At 42.0% G+C, this 24,315-nt stretch overlaps 1 protein-coding gene across 3 annotated transcripts in view; it reads left to right on the plus strand.

Moving 5' to 3' along the window:
* The first annotated feature begins 902 nt into the window (after window positions 1-902).
* The window catches only part of LOC117956645 (hippocalcin-like protein 1), a 53,809-nt gene continuing 30,396 nt past the window's right edge, over window positions 903-24,315 (plus strand). For 2 of the 3 annotated variants that reach the window (XR_004659326.1, XR_004659327.1), the window contains exon 1: window positions 15,036-15,464. The gene's annotated coding sequence lies outside the window, so the exon portion shown is untranslated. Of the gene's footprint in view, window positions 908-15,035; window positions 15,465-24,315 lie in introns of those variants that run through there. The other variant, XM_034891818.1, reaches the window with a different exon arrangement.

The following is a 24,315-nucleotide window of genomic DNA, read 5'->3' on the forward strand; positions in this document are numbered from 1 at the left end:
TTGCTGAGAGGTCAATTATCGGGCTGAGCGTGTTCTTCAATGTTGCCGCTTGACAGCATGAAAACCATCCAACGCTACAGTCAAAATGAAAAATCCCGCAGGCTAGTTTGTATTCATTACATGGGTTTGTGGGATTTTTTTTGCGTTGAAAAGCCAGTGAGTGTGTGTGCATGTTACATAACCACTGAATATCATTGGCGTATGATGCAGATGCTTACTAGCCCACGGGCATTGGTCCAGGCTTAATAATACTCTCATACTAGTGGTGGTGCTGTAGTGCCTCTCAACACATCACCGTTCCTTATAATAAATTATAGATGTATAATGGATGGGAAAAAAGCATATATTTTGTACAGCTTAAGATAAATGGAATAAAAAGTATCCTGCAATATTTCACACCAAAATGTATTGGGGGGGAGAATTATTTGAGTGCATGTATCACATGCAATGTGCACTCAAGTGCAAGTACAGTCGCTCAAAATTGTACAGAAGTGCAGTATTTGAGTAAATGTATTGTGCTTTATCACTGTCCTTTCCAGATTAAAGTATGAAATGGGACAGTTGTGCAGAGAATGAAGACCAAAATGCAGGGTTGAGGCAGGAAGGAGATGGTTTAGTTGCAGATTTATAAAAAAAAAAAAAAAGTTTAACCAATAAATATATCCAAAAGGCAAAAACACAAGTCAAGAACTGCAAAAATCCACAAAATGCCAAGGGAAACAGGCAAGGCAAAAACAGAGTGCAAGGAGGGGAATAAGTCACAAGGAAACCCAAAGGCCACATGATCAGGAACAAAAACAGAGGAACACAGACTAAGTCACACAGAGTCCCCCAAAAAATCAAACAAGAGACAAAGGGAACACAGAGGTTAAATACAAGCTGTAACGAGGACCAGGTGGTACATCAGGTGATTCGCATTAGGGCGGGGCAGGACAATCAGACAGACAGGAAGTAAAACTAGAAACAAGACGAGACAGAGACCAGACTTCAAAATAAAGCAGGAAACAGGACACACAGACCCACAGGGGAGTAGACGACAGAAACTACACAAGACCGGGGAGAAAACCAAGACACAAACACGAGGAGACAAGACAAGACCAACAAAAACAAAGAAGGAAAGGAAATAAAGCAAACACCCGAACCATCACATGAAGTAGGGTTCAACCAGCTCGATATCCAGTTGTATCACTGGGCAATCCCCATGTATTTCACACTTCTAAATGATAGGACAGGTCTATTTCCAATGACTCCCAAAACAACATATATGACATATGTGTCATGTGACATTCTATTTAGTCTATATCCACAATGTTCCACTTTCGGCAATGATTCATTATTATTAGACTCACGGTTCATAAAAACAACAACAACAAATACGATACAGATACACCAGCTGTGCCAGTAATCCCATAAGGGTGACTGGTATGGCAAAGCACTGAACCTTGGGTCAATCAGATGTAAAACGACAGAGTTACAAGAAGAATTCAGGCGGCCGATACATTTCTACGTCAGATTCCTCAGTAAAGCAGAGAATGTAATAACTCCCGTTTGACAGAACAATCCCCTTGCACTTCACTGCCTAGGTTTCATGAGTAGAATCCACGATCAATCATTAGCAACAGCTCATTGAAACTTGACTTTTTGAACTTGACCCACAAGGGGGGCAGTGTAAAAAGCAGTACAATATGCTTTAAAGAGGTTTGTCTTGACAGTATCAGAACACCAGGAGAATTGTTCAGATGCAGCAAGAAATTCCGCCAGTTGTCCGTTCCTCTGTCTCTGTGTTGGCGTTCTAACCTCTGGTGGATTTCTGAAGACTATGGTTACCTGGTCCTCAGATCTCTGCAGGGTAAATCCAGACAGCTAGCTAGACTATCTGTCCAATCTGAGGACTATGGTTACCTGGTCCTCAGATCTCTGCTGGGTAAATCCAGACAGCTAGCTAGACTATCTGTCCAATGAGAGTTTTGCGTTTCATTTCTACTAAAAACAACCTTACACACATACACATGTTCCACCAAAACAAGTTCCTTTCCGAGACTATTTTGCAGCGCCACCATTGCTCCTTGCGGCAATTGTGATTGGTTTACAGAAATGACAATAAACCAAAGCACGCCTTTTCCCCCCATCCCAGAATGCTTTGTGGACAAGCCAAACCTGTCTGACTTATCTGGCAATGAGAGACAAGATTAAATATGAAATGCAACGGCAGCCGTTTAATGCACATAGTTACTGTTGTGAAACGGAACCAGTTAAGTTTAGACAACACAAATACATAGTTGGGGTTAGAATATCATCAGATAATCATGGGAAATGAAGACAGAAATGTGTTGCAAACTCGGGTCCTTAAAAGTCCGTTCATTTCAAAAAGTGACCGTTGACTTATGATTTCACATAAAACACGTACCCCGGTCTCCTGAGCGAAAGTCCAATTGTTTGGACCCACCCACCACCCCAGCCCCCCCTCCTGTGCTTTATCTGATGAAGTAGCTCTGGTAAAGTATTTCCTCGATTGTATTTAGTCTTCCACATTTAAAATGAATAATGGAGACAATTTGAAAGTAAAGCGCTGAGCCAAGTGTTGTCATCTACGGAACGAGGAGAGTGCTTTCAAAGCCAGAATGCCAAAGACATTCTCAGTGAAAGGCCTCGTTATAGCTGGAGACTTTCATCTTGGTCGGGGGGGCTGGTAAATGCGCTCGCCATCCCCTCGCAAAAAACACTCTTGAATCCCATTTGCAGCTTTATGCACAGGCACTCGCCTTCATCAATACAAGGACACTCTTCATCTCAGCAGCAAAAACTCTGCTTCATTACAGCGTGATGGAGCATTTTTTCACCTTGGTCCAGAAGACATTGGACCAGTTGTCAAACTCATGATGAGGGTTATGATGCACTGACTGTTGTGGTGGTGATTGTTTTTCATGTTTTGGTTTGTGTATGGCAGCTCCCCCCCCTAACTGTTTCTCTCCCTGGCAGTGTACTCTAGGTGCAGCTGGATCCCTCTAACAAGGCACACCTGGAATTCATCTCGTTATCACTCAAACCAATTAAAGCCTGTTTAAGACTCCACGCCTGGGCCAGATTGTCCCATTGTAGTCAACAGTGTTTAGTATCTCTGTGCTCATAAGTTAGTGCATTTTAAAATTTTTGGATTAATCTGAGTTTTTTTCCATGTGCACATTTTCCCATGTTCAAGCAATGTAGTGGTGGGATATGACAAAGTAATGTACTAAGTACAAATGAAGGTACTTTTACTTGAGGGTTGCACTCTTGCCTGCAACAACAGATGATAGAAAAGGGAGAAACAAATCTGAGGACTATGGTTACCTGGTCCTCGGATCTCTGCCGGGTAAATCCAGACAGCTAGCTAGACTATCTGTCCAATCTGAGGAATATGGTTACCTGGTCCTCAGATCTCTGCCGGGTAAATCCAGACAGCTAGCTAGACTATCTGTCCAATCTGAGGACTATGGTTACCTGGTCCTCAGGTCTCTGCAGGGTAAATCCGGACAGCTAGCTAGACTATCTGTCCAATCTGAGGACTATGGTTACCTGGTCCTCAGATCTCTGCAGGGTAAATCCAGACAGCTAGCTAGACTATCTGTCCAATCTGAGGACTGTGGTTACCTGGTCCTCAGATCCAGTTTTGGTTAGGGTAAGTATTCCAGTTAAAAAAACAGTAGTCACAGTAGTTTTTACTGTATAAAGATCACTATATTGCCACTATAGTACTGTCCATAATAGGTAAACTACTGGATCTTTTTCTTTATCTTATGTTGTGTTCAATTTTTTTGTATTATACAGTGAATACACAAAATACTGCAAATGGAAGTGCGGTACCTTAACTGTGAAAGTTATTCACAGTAACTTTCTGCCAAATGTTGCCAATAAGTTACTGTAAATTTTACATAAAATTTGTTACAGTGCATGTAAAGTTTTATTTGCCACACAGCAAACTGAGTGCAAAACATTACACGGAGAGCCAAAATATTTTTTCTTCATCCAAAAGAATTCTACTTTCTTGAGGTCAAATATTTTCAGATGGTTAATTAGAAGTGGAGTCGTCTCATCTACGTGAACTGTTTGAACGTTTTCTCTGATATGTGCAGTTGAGGAGCTTGTGAAGGTCGTCACCGGTTCAATCACAGCTCCCAGAACTCTCTTAGACATTCATTAAGTCCGACCGTGTTGATCTTACAGGTGGGAACATCCTCTCCTCACAGCCAAAGGAGATTAAGGGGAGGCATTACAGTGTGCAGTCAAAGCATTAGTGAGAGTTGCTAGGTGCATTAAAACTAGCCGATGCAGTCTGGCCGGAGTGCAATGAAGCTCCGACAGATTGGGACTCATTCCAGTGGTCATTATGCATTTAGCACGAATTGGTTTCAACATTACGACTGGGAGCTGTGTTTTACAGCAGTATCGTGTTTCACACAGTCACGACCCGCTACAGGAAGAGCTCCCGTATTCAAAAGAAGTTGGTGAAAGGGCCTCCGGGGAGGACTTTCAGTGGGATTACAGAAAAAGAAAGTCCCTCGTCCTCTCGCCGGAACAGCTCCAGTATAAATCCCTCCATCTGCACACAGGTGATATCAGCTGCTGCGGGATTAACTGGCACACGGTTGGCAGGGGTTGGAGGGAACCTGGTTTCCTCCTGGTCAGGGAATCTTCAAATCCACATTCTCATTATTAGATCGCCCTTTGTTTAAAATTCCAAACACACATTGCTTAGACATTACGCAACATAATTCCACATTACTTTATCTTAGTCTCCACCTATTCGAATTATTGTAACCACCTTGGAAACATGGCATTGCACAATGTATTGTTCATATATGGAGATCAATTTATTAACATGCATTTTTTATTTTAATTTCAAGTTATTGTGCAATATATTGAATGTATTGTAAGTATGAAGAATAAGTTGCTCTAATTTATGTGTTAAAAATAATTCTAAAAATGATAACATGTATAGATTGTATACAGATATACATATGTAGATAAATTATTTTCAGTCATATTTACAAAGACCAGGGCAACACTTTACAACAATGTACACAAAAAGGGTAATAACTGTTTTGAAAGAGTAACAATTGATCAGTTAGCCTTTTTCAGAAGGATAATTACCATCTTGCTACTAGCAATAACCATGCCATAATCGTGCCTTACTACTAGCAATAATTGTGACATAATAATAAAAAAATTGTGACAAAGAAAATAAACTAAAAAAGTAGGATGAGTTGTAGAATAATAATTTGAAAATGTAAAGTGACAATGTAACAAGTCAAATTTAAAATGCAACGCTTAAATTTTAATGCTCAAACTGCAATCTTAAATTGAAAGGTGACATTGGAAATCGCAGAAAAGAGATATATCAAATACGAACGTCAGAATTTGAAATGGAAAAGCTTAAATGGAAAGACTTCTATTAAAATCTCAAACAGAAAAAACATCCGTCTTTTTGTTGTTGTTGCACTTCATGATTTTCAATTTTATCTTTTGAATTTTACATTTGGCAATTGCCCTTTGACATTTTAATATTTTCCATTTTGATGGCAGGTCCAGCTTGTGATGTGACCCAGTGAGCACTTTGAATCTCTGCGGCAGGCTGCTGATCCAAAGCTGGGACCTCAAGAGCTCCTTCACTGTGATGTTCAGGGGGGACCTCTCTCTGCAGAGAGGAGGACGAATCCAAAACCGAATCCTACGCCCATCCTCAGTCCATTAACACAATGAAAAACACATTAATGTCCTTCCTTTGCCGTACCTGAAGTCGCTGTGGCCTGTGGATTCCTCCATGCACAACTCGTATTCTTCTGGATGTTTCATGCCACTTATTTTAACAACGGCGATGTTGTGTGTTGTTTAGCGTCCTCGCCACCACAAGAAAAATCAATATTGTAAATTGAAGAAGTAGCTGGACTTGAATGGCCTTCTTTTGACTGAAAGTACTGCCAAACAACACTTTTTGTGCTCATGAGTTCTAGTCTCACTTTCTCACATCCTGCTGCATCAAACAGTCCACCTACGTAAACACCTTCCCGTAATCAACGGCGGCGCCATTACATCGACCAGTCGCGTAGTGCAAGAGTAGGGTTCAGTGGGTCCGGCAGGAACCAAAGCCCGTCAAAAAGCCCAATATATGGCCAAATCCAAAGACAACCACTGCACTCCTTCATCAGTCTCATTAGCTTTTTTGACTAAAATGTTTTGGGTAATGTCTGTGTTCTACAGACACACTGTTCAACCAGAGCAGCTATCATGGAAGCCAAACAGGTCATCTTAACACACTGCCATGAAGCAGAACTGAACCAGATGCAGGTTAGTTAGCAAATTCAGACTTCAGAATGTTGTTTGTTTCTTTCTCGACTAAGCTATCAAGTCCAATCTGGTGAACTCAGCTTCAAGGTTTTGCAGCTTCAGTGACGCAGCTTCGCTGGTATAAAAGAAGAATAACATGGTGTTGCTCCTAATAAAACCTTATATCGCTTCCCACAATATCCTGGGGTCTTCTACAGAACATTAATGTCTGCGAATATCTGGAATTCTGCTATAAACTGAGTGAAGGATTTATTTTTCAGTAAAGAAGTCTTAAAATGCCATCTAGTAGCATGTTGAGACAGGCGGTCTAGGGTAGTGGTGCAAAGGACCTCTTTGTGGTCCGACAATGCCATTGGAAGCAACACCGCTTCATCAATTGAATGAAATAATTGAGGGGATGCAAAAAGTAAATCTACTCTAGAACAAGGTTTATGTCAAAAAGGAATAATCCTTACAGGTGGGATTAACTGCACACCAACTTCTTTATCTATAAGACCCAAGCTGCTGGCCCATGATTTTAAAGTATTTGTGGCTGGCGTTTGAACCCCAGTGACCTTTGCGTTCGACCGATCCCATATCATTGAAGTCCGCACCAACAACAAAAGAACACTCCATTAACTCAAGCATATGATTAGTGAGCAGACCATAGAAGCTGCCATCAAACATATTAGGTGCATAAGCTGTTTATTAATTAATCATTTTACGAAAACCATACTCTAGTGTAGAAATCACAATTCTGCCTCTATTGTCTGACAAAGAGGACAAATCTTTAAGGGGAAGATTCCCTTTGACAGTAATTCCTCTCCTTTTGTTTTTGAACTCGCTGAGGAGGTTGCAAGTGTATATGTCTCCTGTAATGATGCAATGTCAAAATGTCTCTTTTTAAGTAAGGCCAGGGTGCTGGCTCGCTTGTAAGGTGCATTCAGACCACCACAGTTCCAAACTAAAAATGTAAAATCCCCATGATCAAAAAAGCTGCAATCTAAATTAAATTAAATATGGAAAAGGAACACGCTACTGCCTTTCACTGCGTGAAATCCTAACAATACTGCATCCAAAGTTAAGTCCCTCAACACACAGAACATGTAAGACAGAACAAAAACAGACGAGACAGTGACACACTGTTATGGGACATACTAGGAGGAGGACCCAAAAGCAGAGGCAGGGCAGGCAGGTAGAACTCAAAAACAAGTTTATTATAGTCCAAGGAAAACACAGGAAAGGCAAAGTCCAAAAAACAGGTAATCCAAGAAACCAGAAAAAACCACAAAACAAAAAACAGAGCAGGGCCGGTTCCAGGGGAATACTCACAGGAAACAAAAAACAAGTGGACGGAACGGAAAAACTCCGGGAGCGTGGAGACATGTAGCACAACGGGCTCGTGGACAAAACTAATGGTGCAGCACAAGACAATGGGAACACAGAGGTTAAATACAAGAGGTAACGAGGTAATGGGGAACCGGTGAGACGTCAGGTGAATCACATTAGGGCGGGGCAGGACAATCAGACAAAAATGGAGTTAGACAAGACAAGACAAGACGACAGGAAGCTGACCAACAAAAACAGGAAGCAGAAAACACAGACACAGGGAACCATAAGACAGAACCTACAACACCAGACAACGGAGAAAACTGGGACAAAAACACAGGGAAGGCTAAACGGGAAAATAACCCCAAACAAAAACCCTAACCCACAACACACACAAGGAAAAGCAAGGGGGGGGGACATAGCCAGAAAGCTAACACGCAAAATATGTCTGTGATCAGGATTTGACAGGGGGCAGTGAAAAGGAACAGCAGCTCATAGTTACCTGGTTGCAACGTCAACTGATTCCAATAAAATGACCTTAATATAAAACCTTTATTGTTTATAAAAATAGGAAAGAAAAATCACAAAATAGCAAGCACATTGGAAAGAAGACTCTAACCTAATAGTGTCCTAAGTAACCTATGGAGCGCAGGCTATAATAAACAGGACAGAAATGTCATTCAGAAACATTGTAATTATTTCAGATAATGCCAATAAAACTAGGACACTGGTGGAAAACATCTGGTAATCACAAGAGCAGGTCAAAAAAGAAGTAAAACTAACCAAGACGGCACAGGAAACCAGACTATCACAATAAAACAGGAAGCAGAACATATAAGACAAGACCCAAAATAACACACTCCCAAAGACAAGATAATAAAACACCAAAAACAGATGACAAAATACAGAAGAAAATACCAAACCCGTGACAGAGGCAGAGCTCTCCCGCAGCGCTAGTACCTGTGCTGGAGATGCAGGTGAGGTGGAGGCCAACGCTGCTGCTATTGTATTTCCTGAAAAGACAACTATCCAGTTACATGTCCAGCTCATTCATGGATTTTCCACATGTCCTAGAGCTTGGGTCAAATGAAGCAGTGGAAAACACTCTGACAGGTATCATTCATGATTATTTTAAACTATCACCACCTGGCATGAGGGAGTAGTTAGTGTCAGGTCAGTCAGGTGAACAATATGTACCATGAAATAAAATTAGACTGGTGGGAGCGTTTTATTTCCATGTCCGTGTTTTTAATAATAGCCGGCAGGAGCTAGCTGCAGGAGCGCACTGGGAAAGCACTTCAGCTCGGTAGTAAAAAAACATTTCTCTGATCGTGATAGTGAACACGGAAATACTGAAGAATCGCGCGGTAATTCACCGGAGACAGCGCTCCACTGGGAATTCCCGACACAAACTCCTAGCTTGAGGTGTCCCGGGAGGGACTGGCAGAAAGTAGGATTTAGTCCCGCTCTCTGTTGGGGGGAAAAAAACATCCTTTTTACAAGTTTTAAAATTGGCACAGTCAGTGGATTGCAAGTCATTTGTTTTTAAAGGCGCTAAACAGTAGTGTTCTAAAACTCACCTGATGGGTCCAATAAAGATTTGAATGTATTTGAATGTTGTTATAATCACACTGAAATCGCACTGAAACTCAAAAGACACTTTTATAGCTCACGCTACCTCGCTCACGGACTCTGGGGCACAGCTAGCAGCTCATTTGAAATGTACTTTTCATGCTTTTTTGTATTTCTTTTACTACATTCTCCAAGCATACACACAGGAATAGCACTAACTCTGTTCAAGGCATAACTCAAACTCCTGGCAGGGCGGTAACAGGCTCGGAAATACACTCCTTTTAATGAAAAGAGAAAAGTGATTTTATCGTTTTTTTTCTTTTACTTGAAAACTAGCAACACCTTTTATACATGGGAAAGAGATATTTGTATTCCATGCAAGATAGCTGAAAATTGTAATTCATGCAAGTGTCATACAAGTTCAATGCGCCTGTATCTTCAAAGTATCCAACTTTTTAAATTGAAATATACATTATTTTTGCAAAATCTATTGAAATTTGAAATTTTTCGAATGTACGTTGTTGATTTTCATTGACAGACATTGACAGACTATTTGACAACATTTAGACCTTATGAAGTTTGGACCTTTGATGGAAAGAATTTTTTGTATCTGGAACTCTTTGGATTTGATTGAATACACCTGGTCTGTAGAATAAGCAGCGTTGGTACTCCGATATTATGCATGAATGGTAAATTCAATCTGTAATTATGAACTTTATGTATGAAGAGAGAATGAGGTCTATCAAAGCCAGGTTTGTTCTTGTATAGAAGCAAGAAAAAAACGTCCACAGAGTGAATATTGTTATATTATTGATGACTAAAGAGCATTTAATTGACATTCTTGTAGGCTATATGTGTCAGACAGGGCTGTTTTTATTGCCATCCTGTATTTAAACACCTGTGTGTCCCTCAGTGGTGAACGACATTGAGAACGGCAGAAAGCCGAAACACCCCCATCAATAAATAATGGAACACACTGATTGTGGCTCCTGTCATTTAAGATTGTGAGTCTTTCTTTAAAGCAGATCCCGAAGCTTTAGCCTACTTCAATAAAGGTCAAACAGGTCTGATGACGCTGTCCTTTGGGGAGTCGAGCCCCACATACAGTGCGGGATGTCTTTCTAGAATACCGAAATGAAGGTCAGTTTTCTGGGCCGCTGTTTCCCACAGTGGCCGTCCCGCCTGGGGAAGAGGAGACGGAGGATGCAATGAAACACGACCGCTGCACGGTTACGCAAGACCGGGGAAAGTGCAACTACAGCATTGAACCCTGGCTCTGAGGAGGGAAAGTGCCAACAGAACACAAAACACATAGGAGAGGGAGAGAGGGAAAAGAGAGGGAATGAGAGGAGGAGGGGGTAATTCAATCACATCAGCGCCCTCATTCACAGGACAGAGAGAACGGGAGACCGAGTTAGGAACAACTAATGAAATAAGCAAAAGCTGAGTCAGATGTTTGTCCCTGTCTCACACTCGGTGAAACAACAGAGGGGTGAGACAAGTAGAGGCACGAAGGTGTGGACAGAGAGAACCCCAGGGACATAGATTCAGGAAGGAGGTTTAACAAAGTCTGAGTCTAACCCTAAAGTCGGAGTTGATTTAACCTGAGATGGGAACTCCGAGTTTTTGGTTCCAGAACAGCTGATTTGTGTTAGCTCAATCAACTTAGAGTAGGTTGACTCAGAGTTAAGCACGTGCACCACCACTATAAAAAGGCAACATGAATAGAGCCATGATACTACAAGTCACCATGGCAACAAAAACATACAGTACATCTGGTCAGCAAAAATACTCACACAGCGAGTTTGAACATGTGTTTTGTTAAAAAAGAGAGAATTTGCATGGGAGATAACGGCTGCAAGAGTACATGCATAAGTTCCAATATAGTGTATTAATATCACATTTAATTATACGTATTACATTACTGGTGAACTGGTATTGAGCCTATAATCTATTTCATTTAGGAGCAATCATAAATGCTACTAATCCCATTCTGAGGCTGCAGCACCATCATTAAAGGTACTGTGGGTAGGATTGGGAATATCCAGGAATTAGCCAAATGAATTTGAACATCAACATCTTCTCCCCCCCTCCCCCCCTTTTCTGCCAAAGCCCAAATGGTCTCCTAAGCCCCTCCCCCCACGAGGGACAATGAATGCGTGTGCATTCACAAATCATTGCCCCCCTGGCCTTGATTGGTGCATCTGGACAGGGAGCGCTGGATTTTTGCAAATTGCGCTACAGGCTTTTTAAATGACATGCTTCATGTGGTACTATTCGGGATTGTCGACGCAAGGAAATGCCATGTTATGAGAAAAAAAAGTAGGATCTAGTCTGCATAACATGGTTATGCTGCTTTTATATTCATGCAGATGACAAACTTCACTAAAATGTCCCGGGACAGGCTAACACAGAGCTAGCTTATTTGCTACAGTAACTCCTCCCCTCCTGCAGGTCAAAGGTCATGAGTACAAACAATCCCATCTACCCTTATCCATATGAGCTGGGAAGTGCATGCATGATCTCACACACACTCCGTCAGGCTTTGAACACACAACTCTGAAATCCTCAACTTCCAGGTGGTGCTATCATCCACACTTCCGTGATCATTCCCCCCCCCTAAGCAAAAGGTACTAAGCAACACTCCAACTTAATTTTAGAAAGCCATGACGTTATTTATACTCGTCTCCAAAGTCCTGATGAGCTGTACCCCAACATAATCTCTCCCTGAGGGGTTTCTTTCTAATGAAGTTATGCGTCCCTTGGTTTTACTCTATAAGGAGTACCCACTATAACACTTGCTTTTGCTCCTTGCTAGTGGTAGCATCATACATGAGCAATTTGTTTTTGGACGTTTTGACTGTTAAGCTATTTATAGATAATACCTAGGGTTACGTTATGGGGCTCTGTTATAGAGTCTTAGCAATTTGTGTCAATGATATTTTGAATGAAGGTTTTTCTGCAACAGAACCTGGAAGCTCAGGTTTCTGGGTCTCTGTGTTGAAGATTTCATGTAAGATTCAAATACTTACTATTCACATGGGAGATCAACAAAAAGAGAGAGAGAGAGAGAGAGAGAGAGAGATTTCCACCTTCTTTCATTCAAACTTTCCCTTCACTGGACATCCTTGAAACCAGAACTAAAATATCCCCACCTGGGGGCGTCGGACTGGGGGGAAAAAGGGGACTGAGTGCCCAGGGCCTTCATGTGAGGAGGGCCCAAAAAGATGCTAGAATGTATAGCTGTGGATGAGGGGAGGGGCCCATGGAAAATGTCTTTCTACAGGGCCCAGATGTTGTTGCTGCACCCAAAAAATACAGAGCCAGAGACTTTGAACGGACTATAACTCCCCTTCCAGTTTGATATATAAAATCCATGCTGTGAATGGAAATTGTGATTCTCCTGTTGCATCTCATTTTGCATTTCATTTGTCCAACCCCACTGTGACTGCTTCTCCTCTCCTTCATTTAAATGCCCCCTGTTTGATATCTTAGCAATCACATTCAACTTTCTATTTCCAGCAGCCTCCACCTTGTGTCGTCACCACATAATCACGTCTGCACTCTTTGGAAATTGACTTTTCTGATCACCTTGTGAAAAATAAGGCATAACATACTATAACGGGAGCTTCAGCGTGAGGAGAACACGGATGTGGTGAATGGAGAGCACACACTGGCCACGTCAACAGAACACGTGATGCCAAAATAACAAAAGGGCTTATTAGACATGATCGTCACACGCCACACTGGCTGATTAAGAAGCTGAACATTGTTGAAACTTCTCTGTCTCAGTCTAAACTCCATCGTGGCATACATTGTATCAGGAAATTGTTTCCACTCCGAGCGCTTGTGTGCTCCCTTTAGGATTTTGTCTGTTTGGGGAGCACTGGTTACGCAGGCCAGCTGTCCCTTCAATGAGCAACCACACTCAGCCCAGTGAGACCAGCGACTGTGAGTCACCCCCAAACTCTGGACTTAATCAAAAACATCCTGCAGCTCGCTCGAGTTCTGCAAGGTGTGACGAAATATGGCTGATGTCTGGATGAGATGGCGGACCTCAGAGTGTGTGTGTGTGTGTGTGTGGGGTCTGGTACTGGGCTCAGTCCATCAACTCTAATATCCACAGATTGTCCAATCAATATCAGATCTAAAGCCTCTTTTTCTAATGCCTGTGTGGTTGTGTGTGCTTCCATATGAAATACAGAAAGGTTGCCCTATCAAATTTAGGAGCATTTATATGTCCATAACCATTCAAATTGTGCATGAAAAATCAGTGGTGCAAATGCCAAAAATGTGAAAAATAGTCCAAATATTGCAAAGAGGTGTTTATGCTTGGCTGACGAGGAATAGTTGGCATACTGATGTAGACAAAATATGACAAACTGGCCAAAAACATATACCAGCATAAAGCACTCACCTATATATATATATATATATATATATATATATAGTGGAAATATGACACTCTGCAGGTAGAAACAACAAGTTGAAACTCATGGAATCGCATAAACACTTATATACTTATCCACTCATACATGGACATGTATGAGTGTTCCCTCTTAAATAACATAGAAGGAAAGAACACAGATTACTCAACATTAAAATATGTTAACATGCATTACTGGGACAAAGTCATTTAATTGTGCCGCTCTTGTAGAATTTCAAAAATATTGGATCAAATTAATTAAATTCTGGCAATACAAAGAGTAATTTCAGGCATTTGTGATGCTGGAAATAAAGTGTAGTGACTATGCCAACATCAGGCCTGTAAAAAGGAAGATTTTCATAACAAATGCTTTCTGTAAATTATAGAGTGTGGTCCAGCCCAACTCTAGCTGTAAAGTGTCTTGAGATAACTCCTGTTGGGATTTGACACTATAAACAATAACATTAAAGATTGAATTGAATCGTTTGGAAGCAACGTTTTTTCACATTGATTTCCATCATTTTAGATTTGACTGGCGCTTTTAGCCACATAACATTAGTGCACTCTCTTCTTCTGCAACTGTTTAATGGCACACAACTGGAGAATTAGCTCAACAAACTCATAATATCTGCATACTAGTAGGCTAGTGGATGGATCGATTTGCATTTTCTTCTGCCCAATTTCTGGAAATGTTCAAATTTTTGCTACAGTAGGATCGAAACTTGGCCAGAAACTATTTTTGTTTGCATTAAATTTCCAAAAAACACATACTGATATGACATAGGCTACCAAACTTAACCCTATATTATTACACAGAATATGATGAAGATAATAAAAATCATTTTCACACTATCTTTCATAAAGACCACAAGTCATATAAATTAGGATGCTTTATCACAGCATATTCAAAATGATACTGCAGCCTACAGAAAGCCAGCATTTTCTCCACTGGATCAATAGTCCCAAAGGAACATTAATAGGGATATGGATGTGCTATTGATATGGGTTGAGGACCCCAATGGAAATAAGTCCTGTACTTTATTGTATTGTTATCCTCGGTTGTATCGGAAGTCTTTTCCTGTTTAAGGCATTCTCGATGCAAGTAAATAAACAAAAACACTATTTTTGCATTCATATTTCCATTTTTTTTTTACCTCTCTTCATCTTGATCAAGAACCAAAATGTGGCGCAGTAAAGTATAGCCCCCACACAGCATGGTGCGCCATTATTCTACAGTAGCCTATGTTGTGTGACACACACACACACACACACACACACATATACAGAAAGAGAGCGAGAGAGAGAGAGAGAAAGAGATGGGCGAGTAAGAGGAGGGCTTTGTGAAACGTTGCTGCCAATAAGCGCAGCGCTTTCTAATCAAACCCTTACCACGTAATCCCATCTACCCCCCCACCCATTTAAATCCACTCCTCTCGCACTCTCCACTTAAACACACCGTCCTCCTCAAGCCCGCCAGCCCGTCCCAACCCGGCCCCTGGAGGAGAGGAAACGTCGGTAGCACGAGCTCCGCACCGCGGCCCCATCACTGCTGCCTCTCGCTTACACGGTAACATGGTCTGCAGGGCTCGGCTGCTGTAGCCAAGGGCCACGTAGTCACCCAGCAAGGTAGCCAGTCAGCCAGTTTATGTGTGTGAGCAGTAAGAAGCCGAAGCAGTAGGAAGAAGACGGAGAGGCTACCGGAGGAAGCGCCGGAGGAAGCGTCCAGAGCAAGCCCAGCATCCCTGCATCTCTACGCAGCTGTCCCGCACAGCGGCCCCGCTGAACCGGAGCACGGCCCCGCTCCCCCCCACAGACACTACTTCGGCTTTATCGGGTAAGGAAGAAGGTCGACAATCGTACACATTGACGTTTTAGCCTAGCTTAATTATTTTGTTTCAGCGACGCTATCGCTGGTGTAATGAATTCGGCTTCTTGTACCCGCGGGGAACGGTGGGTATTTCGGCTGTGTTGTGACAGTTACCCGCCGAAATTAGCATAAGGCTACCGGTATGTGACATGAAAACACCCTGCAGTTTGTTAGCCTAAAACGGGTATGTTTTGAGTGCTTTCAACCGAAGTTGGGTTCCACTAAAGTAAAAGTAAAAGGACGAAAAACGTCGTTAGTTCAGCCAATAAGAGGAGAGAGCTATCGGCCTGCCATGTTTTTTATGAATGGTCTTGAGGGCAGGATGTATGCGCATGGTGGTGCTCTGGATCCTCCAGCTCTCCTCCTCTGTTTTACAGCCCTGAGGTGCAGTCCTCTCCCTGAAAGAGAGAATCACACTGAAATTGAATTGCATCCTTATTTGCTGCCTTCTTTCTACTATACTGATCATTGCCTACAGCTGTGATATTCCTGTTGAGACTGCAGAGTATACTAGAATAGAGCCTTAATTGTCATTATACGCAGGTGCAGTACCTGTGCAATGAGATTGACGATTTTCTTTTTTTAGATTTAAAATATAAAAATATAAAGTGTAGGTAGGTAGTGCAGAGTGCAGTCCTGAGATCAACTATATACATATATTAAATAGCTTTGTGTGTGAACAGTAGTTAGGTATTAACAACAAATGAATAAATATTGCATTGTAATGAAATTAAATGGTTAAGTACTACATCATAAAAAAAACATTGTGTAATGAAATACACAAGCTATACTGTATCATAAAGCTGCATAAAGCAAGGTTATATATTACATAAGGTCTTGAATTGTGAGATTCAGTAGTACATAAAGATTTCATAGGGGCAGCACATGCTACCGTGGCTATTTCTTAACATATAGAATAGGATTAATATCTGTTTTCAGTTATTTTCCCTACTGTATTCTCAGGTCGGGGTCCTTAAATCTCACTGCTTTGTAATAGATTGATAACAGGTGTACTTACCAACAAGTTTGCTTACAATGCAGCTTGTGGTCGGCTCAGTCAGCCCGCGTCCTTGTATAGCTGCAATCTCTGCATCTCATGTGCAGGATCATGGAAAGCGCATGATTTAGCATTTCATCCATATTGGAAATCTCTTGCTGATTGACAGTAGTGTCGTGTGGACTAAATCAATCCAATAAGAGGCAGGGGACCAGTTGCCCACGGCGTATATAGCAAGCCATCTTTAATGATCATCTGTAACTTAGGGGTTTAGGATCTCTACTCTCTCTTTCCTTGAGATAACAAGCCCGTGCATGGCTGATTCAGATCCTGCTACGTACGCTACACTTTGATAGTCATTTGTTTTCATGTGTAATATTCAGTGGAGTGACAATAGTGGCAGTTGTAAGGTCGAGAGGCACTGTGGTCACTCTTGTAATTTTCATTTGGGGCGTCTAATAACCATAAGAATGATGAGAGGTCTTATGAGAGGTCTGATGAGAGGTCTGATAATGCGGCCGTCATCGGCTCTGACCCCGGGGTTAATGAGAAGGTGGTGCGCAGGGGAGGAGCAGCCCTAACAAGTGAATTGTGTATTTGGGGGATCCCGTCTTGAATGTGAGGAGGGCCGCAAACTGCTGCTGATGTTTTGGGTTGGGTAAAGCCAGTGTTTAGCCTGCATGTGCTAATGCTAGTCTAGTTGTTACATAAGAAGATAAATGTGTGCTGGAGCACCACTCTCTCTTGCCTGCACACACACACACACACACACACACACACAACTTATGAGCAGAGGTTTTAACCCTGAGGTGTTAGGGACCAAGCGAATGATAGATGTTGCAGTTAAGGTGTGATTCAATAAGGCTGGTGGTTAATTAATTAATAATCATCTATTTAAAAAAATGAAATCTTTATTAAACCTTGTGAACCGACAGACAGGTCATGGACGTTCTTATCTTACAATTACAGTATTGTCCCTAGGTTCATGGAAGACCTAGGTGCATGCTTGTGGTGGGGGTTATACAGGTCCTCCCTCAGGAAAAACAAAACAAATAATGCAATTTCCCATCATTTCGATCATTATTACTAGCATTGCTGTGTCTAAAAATGTTAGAAAGGCTGTACAATACAAAGACAAAACTTGCTAAAGAAGTCCACTGGGGTCATTAAATCAAGTCGTTTAGTAGTAGGTCTTATTTGTAGTAGGTCTAAGATTTCTTTAGTCTTTTTTTTCAGTCGGCCTTGATGCTCACATTGATTTACATTCCTTCTGCTGAGGTGCTGCTCCAAACACTTTGGGTCCTGCACCTAAGCCTCACAACGGTAGGAAGGCTACTGTGTACAATGTACAGTACTTCTATCTATATCACTGCAGGCTTTCCCAACAACAGTCTAGTGATGCTCTTATAGGTGACCTTGCTCCCATACTATGCTGCTAGAAATTCTTGACAACATGCCCAAGACCACATGCATGCATGGAATCCATAAGCACACGGCCTGAAAGTCACTTTGAATTAAGGGTTCTGTCTTGCCTCGGGAACCCAGGTCAGTGATGGATCATGGGATAAAGAAACACACGGGCTCAGCCTCTTGGAGGTCTTTCTTTCTTCCAGAGAGACAAGTAAAACCTTTGAAAGTTATGAGACCTCGGTGGAGCCGGATCATCCTCTGAGCATCCCCCCTCCTCCCCCCCCCCACTCCCGACAGAGGCCTCCGGTGTGTACTTCTTCTGGCACCATGATGGATGTGGAACACTAGTGGAATTTTCTCGGAGGACGACTCCTTAAGGGCTTTATGGAAAAAAGCGATCATAATCATTAGGAATATAGCAAAGAGATGGACATAAAGGCTCAGTGCAAAAAGGCTCTGCGGTCCCGTGGTAACACAGTAATGGGAAGGAAATGGATTTACACCCTTTAATGAGAGTTATGTTACACGTTGCCTTTAGTAATCGGTTGTCATTAACAAGAGCAAATCCCACTTTCCCATTACTACCATGATGATGTGCTGTGAGGTAGTGAACACAAGACCCCGGCTTCACCAAAACAGACAGCAGTCCCGATGGATCGAACAGCCAATGTTTTGCTTTTTGCTGACATGCAACCTCTTTTAGTCGGGCCAACATGACAGTGGTGGACTGTGGTTTGTATGCCGTGTTCTATCAAATCTTTAATCGTTTAATTCTCCTGCTTTAGTTCACAATTTTGCAGGAACCAATCACAAACTGGCTTATCTACCTGCCGCGCTACTGGCGGTTTAACACCATGACGATAGAGAAGCGACCAAGCAGATTCTTTTTTACATTCAAATGCCGCCAAAGTGCAGCAACCTATCTTCTACGTCACCCGGATTGTTGGTCTGATTGGTTGAAGGATTATCCAATAGCGTACAGAGTCATTTGAACGCCTCTTGTGCCGAGAAAATACAGAGCAGACTCCCCAGACCAACGCTCAATCTCAAATCTTCACAGCGTGACTTGGTCTGGTGATCGCCAGACTACCCGAGGACAACTGTAGGGTTAACAAAACCGATATTTGGAACCGATAAGGATCTACAGTGAAAATGAATGGAATGTGACAAACTCCACAACAAAACTTTGTTTAAATGCTTCAAGCAATTATTTAAGAAATCAGAAACCTTCAACATAATACCCAGTAAAAGACAGTCAGATAGTGTTGTGGGCGGGACATTAAGTCAGACTCAGAGTGGAGAATGAAACCGAAGCGGAGGGACAGACACAGAACTGTAGCCAAGCCAAAGAAGTGCACCTTTGTAATTAATTAACTTCATTGGTTATATTGGCAAATACCGTAAAACGCCGAAAAGGATCATCTGCAATGTAATCATGTAAACATGTAATGTAAGCTGTAATTGGTCCATCCCTATTCCATTGAATGGGTCAAGCTTCAAAAACACTAGATCCTACAATTCCCATAATGCAACTCAGTAGCATCTTTCATTCGCTCCTCCCTGCCCCCGTAATAGCTGCCTATTTCACCTCAGTTGTACCCCAATTTCACATGCCTGAGTCCAAATAAACCTGATGACTTCCTTATCAGGGTTATTTCTCAGGTCAGGAAAAAAACTAAAACAAAGCTGCTCAAAAGCCCCAGAAGACACATCACACTCCTCGTGACTAGTTAACTGAGTTTAAAGTGTAAAATGGATTACTCCTTTAATGAACTACAGCAACCATAACTCCTGTAACTAGGACAAAGCTGCATATTACATATTACCATACTGTATCATTATCATACAACTAGGGAGAATCAGAGACTGAAAGAGCCTCACTGAAAGGGAGAACCATATGTCCATGCGTTGTAAGCCTTCTTCTAATGTGGCCCGATGTCTGCGTAGCACGCTGCCGGCCCCGTAACCTGCCCTGATCCTGCTGGAAGAGGGGCGTCCCCTGCCCATCACACCGCCTCAGATACAGTCTGTGATAAGGCTGAGAGAGCAGCTGCTCTGCTGGAGGTGGACGGGGACCAACGATGCTACCAATCCATCCCAATGTGACGCTCCATGTCCCTTAGACCACAGTCGGTGATGACTTGATTCCTCCTTATCCGGTTATCAATCAACGTGGAGGGTGGCGGTCGTTGCTGCTCCGCCCTTTTGTTAATGGACTGTAGTTGCTGGCAGATATGGAGCTCTAGCAACACAATTGTTTTCAAATCCCCTGTTGGAGGGAGGTCTCCAGTGAATCCACTATAAAGACACTGGTCTGGAATTATGTGACAGAACTGGTATGTGGTTCCTCCTTTTGTCTTCCAACAAAAGCATATAAAAGCTAATTAAATAGGAACAGGAAAGCACAGCAAAAAGAGCAGCAAGTTGAAACAATCAAACAAAGGATAAACGAAATCACACGGAAGCAAATAAGAAAAACAGGTTCTGAGTGGAGATTTTGCATCTAGATGACAGTAATTCTGTTAGTGCACCTTTTGTTCCCGCCTGTCCTCTTGCCATTAGGAGGCTGAAAGGGCAGCCAATTACCCCCATAGCCCGTCATGTGGTTAGGCTAATGAAGTCAATGGGGAGAAAAGTGTGTGTGAATGTGTGTATATCAGCGGAAAAGGGCCAACAGCTCTCAACTGATAAGGCTTGGTGGAGAACACACATTTGGCTTCTTAACATCAGTTTTCTCTGTATCTCTCCTTTATTTATCTCCATTTATCTCTCCATTATACTATCTCCTGCTGCCCTCTTTCAATTTGCCTTTAATCTTCTTTCATTACATAGTTTAGTTCATCTTGTCTCTCCCTGTCCATTTCAAAAGGCTAAAGTCTAAATAGCTTAATTAGTCCCTAATGAAGCGGTACAGTAGGCATTTGATGTGTAGATTCTTAGATAGATGGATAGATAGATAGATGGATAGATGGATGGATGGATGGATAGATAGATAGATTTTTTGATGTTCCTCTTCTTCAGGGCTGCGTCCTTTCCCCACTTGTATTTATCTTGTTAACATCTTGCTTCCCTCTGGGCGGTGGTTTGGCCTCCCTGGAGGTGACATTACCAGATACTTGAGGTTGCATCGGCTTTTCTTTTTTCCCAATAAAATAGGATTTGGCCTGTTAGCTGGGGATTTGATAGTGGATTTGCCTCCTGCTTTCTGGCCGTCCTCCTTTTGCTGCTTGTTCTGACGGTCTTGGTGACGAGTGGCCTGGCTCAACGGCGTTTTGTTTCCGGGACAATTGGTCAATGGGTCCCTCGCCGCTGATTCTTTGGGAACTGAACAAGCTCTAAGTTGAAACCGTCACGTTTTGAAGAAGATTTAGATGGTGCAACAAAGCAGGTCTGCTTGGTGGTTTCAAGGAATAATTGTAAAGATTTCCCAAGGATCTGTTAGCGGTATCTCCTCCCTAACTGGGTTGTTTGGGGCAGATAGGTGGGATCCTGTGGATGAAGTACACAAGGTAATACAGTGGCATGAGCAAATTACATTTACCCATGTTTCCAGCTGATGAACAAAGCTCGCTCTACTGTAGTGTGTGAACAGTTCCCTTCATTTAATTCATTCTGGGACTCGCTCCATATTTTCCACCAGGGGTGTCTGCGCTGCGTTCAGGGCACGTTGCGATCCCCCATCCCAAAAGCTCTCTGCTTCAGTAAAGATATGCTTCCAGTCTATTTCCACGCAAGCCATGGCCCCCCCCCCCCTCCCCCGATCATAAATATATCCTTTATCTTCACTATTGAGACCCTTAAAAAGGGACTTAAAACATTTTTTTTTAGCAGAACTTATGAGTTTTGACCTTGCACAATAATGTCGTTTACTATTTATTCATATTTTAAAGTGATGTTTTTACCATGCTTTTATGAGCTTACCTGCAGCACTTGAAAAATCAACACTTTTTTGAGGCTTTTTATTGATTTAAAAAAACCTTTTCTCACGTTTTTGTCCCTTTTTTCAACACTTTATGCTTTTTTCAGTGTTTGTCACTTTTTTGACGTTTTCAACACTAAATAACAATAATTTAATAACTTTAGTTTTACAGTTATTTGGGGAATTTATGGTCAATAAACTTTTATAGGAAATTATGCCTAATGTTTGAGTTAGAAAAGCAGAAAATGGGTATTATTTAGATAAAAATTGAATGAATGGATGTTAATGAAAAGACTGTAATATGTCAACTTTTACTCAATATTATTTCAAAACCACTTCAGTGTTTTTTCAAATGCTATAAAATTGAATAAGACGCCCCAAAATGAATGAAAGTAGAGATTTGTACTTGCCAAAGAGCGTTGGGTGGAATCAATCATGGTATTTTGAAACCTTTTTTAATTAAAAACAACACTGATATAGGAAAACGGGTAAAATGTAAAGTGCATAACAAATTAAATGTATTATTATTCTCTACAACACCATGGACGATGCTCCCGATGTAACAGAGGACGGCACAAAACCTAGAGACTAGGTGACAAGTGGCAAAGACAACAGGGACGCTGTGTACATACTGTATGCTTGGCGTTTTTATGTACTAGTGTTTTCTTTCTGTATTTATTTATATATTTATCACAGTTGACTGCTGTCTGCAAGCCAAACTGCCCCTGTGGGACATTAGTGCTTTACTCCAGCAGAGTGTGTGGAATCGTATGCAAGACTGACCACCAGCTGTGACTCAAATATAAACCGAGGAGTAGCTGTTGTGTTTTTTTTGTCCTATTCTATGAGCGTAGATTAGTATTGTCACAGTGAGAGGGAGCGAGAGAAAATGTTCCGGAGGGAAAATGATGGTTTCATACCATGACAGCATCAATTAAGCTCAGCCTTTTCTTCAGCCAGCCTCTCACAGGGCTCTCTGGGCAGTAACAGACGGCCAATCAGCAAGAGAAAAATCGATGTGGCGCCGGCTGGCTTGGATGCATTTACAAAGAGAGCCGTAATGACTGCAGACTCATTTCTCCAGCTGCTGGTGCAATCACATTGCAACCCTTTTTCTGTGGAGCTGTGAGCAGAGGAGCCGGGTTATTGTGTAGAGTCAATTAAAGGCGTTGCGGTCTGCCTCTCAGGGCACCGACTGATGACTTTATGATGTGAGCCGGCGCGATGCTGTCGCTTTCCTCTCTTTGGAGAAAGACAGTTTGACCTTTTTTACTAGTCCAGCATTGCCGGACCCTCCTCCACAGCACAGCGGATGAAGGTCTGGCTAGTCCACACAGTATTCTGGGATAGGAGAAAAACGTGCTCTGGTTTAACGGCATTTCTTTAACCCAATCCCAATCATGTTGGGCGGGGCTAAGCGCCCGATGGAGCCACTGTGCTGCTGCAAAACAGCCTCGGGAAGGAACTTGGTTTGATGCACATCCAAAGGTTGTTTTAGTCATGTAACAGAAAACTCCGATTGGACAGATAGTCTAGCTAGCTGTCTGGATTTACCCTGCAGAGATCTGAGGACCAGGTAACCATAGTCCTCAGATTGGACAGATAGTCTAGCTAGCTGTCTGGATTTACCCTGCAGAGATCTGAGGACCAGGTAACCACAGTCCTCAGAAATCCCCGGGAACTCGCACCCGATCTCCAAACAAGCTTCACCAGTACAGGATTATTGCTAATGTTGCTGCTGCCTGTAGCCCCACAACATGCCAGGTATTATAGATGTATACTGTTTTCAGAGCACGCTGTTTTTTCCGTAGCTGACTCACTGTGCTCAACTGGACAGTAAAATGACAAAAGTAATTAAAACCCATTTCCAATGCATTAGGATTTCACATCCAAACTGATTCCCATTTCCTGAGAAATATAATAACAGGACACTAATTAGGTTCTTGGCCTAAACCTAATAGGCTGATGGGCAGGCTACAGAATAAATGTACCACTATTCACTACAGAAAAGTGTAATTCCTTTACATAAGACCTTTACAGCAACCTGCGGGGACGTAGTTCTCGGAGTCCGGAGGAATGCAGAATTCAGCAGCACAAGGGTAACTTCCTTTTGTTCCCCAAATGTATCTATTATAGGCTCTTCAATCCAAATTAGGCTAGCTCAACACGATGTCTGCCACCAGCTCTGCGTTAAAATTGGAGCCCGACCGATATCTTGGCGAGCCGTTATTAAGCATTTCCCAATCCATCGGGATCGGCATTTATAATGGCCGATTAAAAAATAAAATAAAAAATTTAGATTTTTTTTTATTCATTCATCAGAATCATTAATAATAATAATAAATAAATGATTCTGATAAGTTAATATTAAAAAAATAAAAACGGACGGTCAACCATGTTATGATAGCGTTGCATAGTCTGTCCACCAGAGGACGCTCTACAACGTCCCTGTTAGCGATGGCGTTGCGTAGTCTGTCCACCAGAGGACGCTC

Source organism: Etheostoma cragini, chromosome 14 (assembly GCF_013103735.1).
Source record: "Etheostoma cragini isolate CJK2018 chromosome 14, CSU_Ecrag_1.0, whole genome shotgun sequence".
In the NCBI taxonomy this organism is placed as follows: domain Eukaryota; kingdom Metazoa; phylum Chordata; class Actinopteri; order Perciformes; family Percidae; genus Etheostoma; species Etheostoma cragini.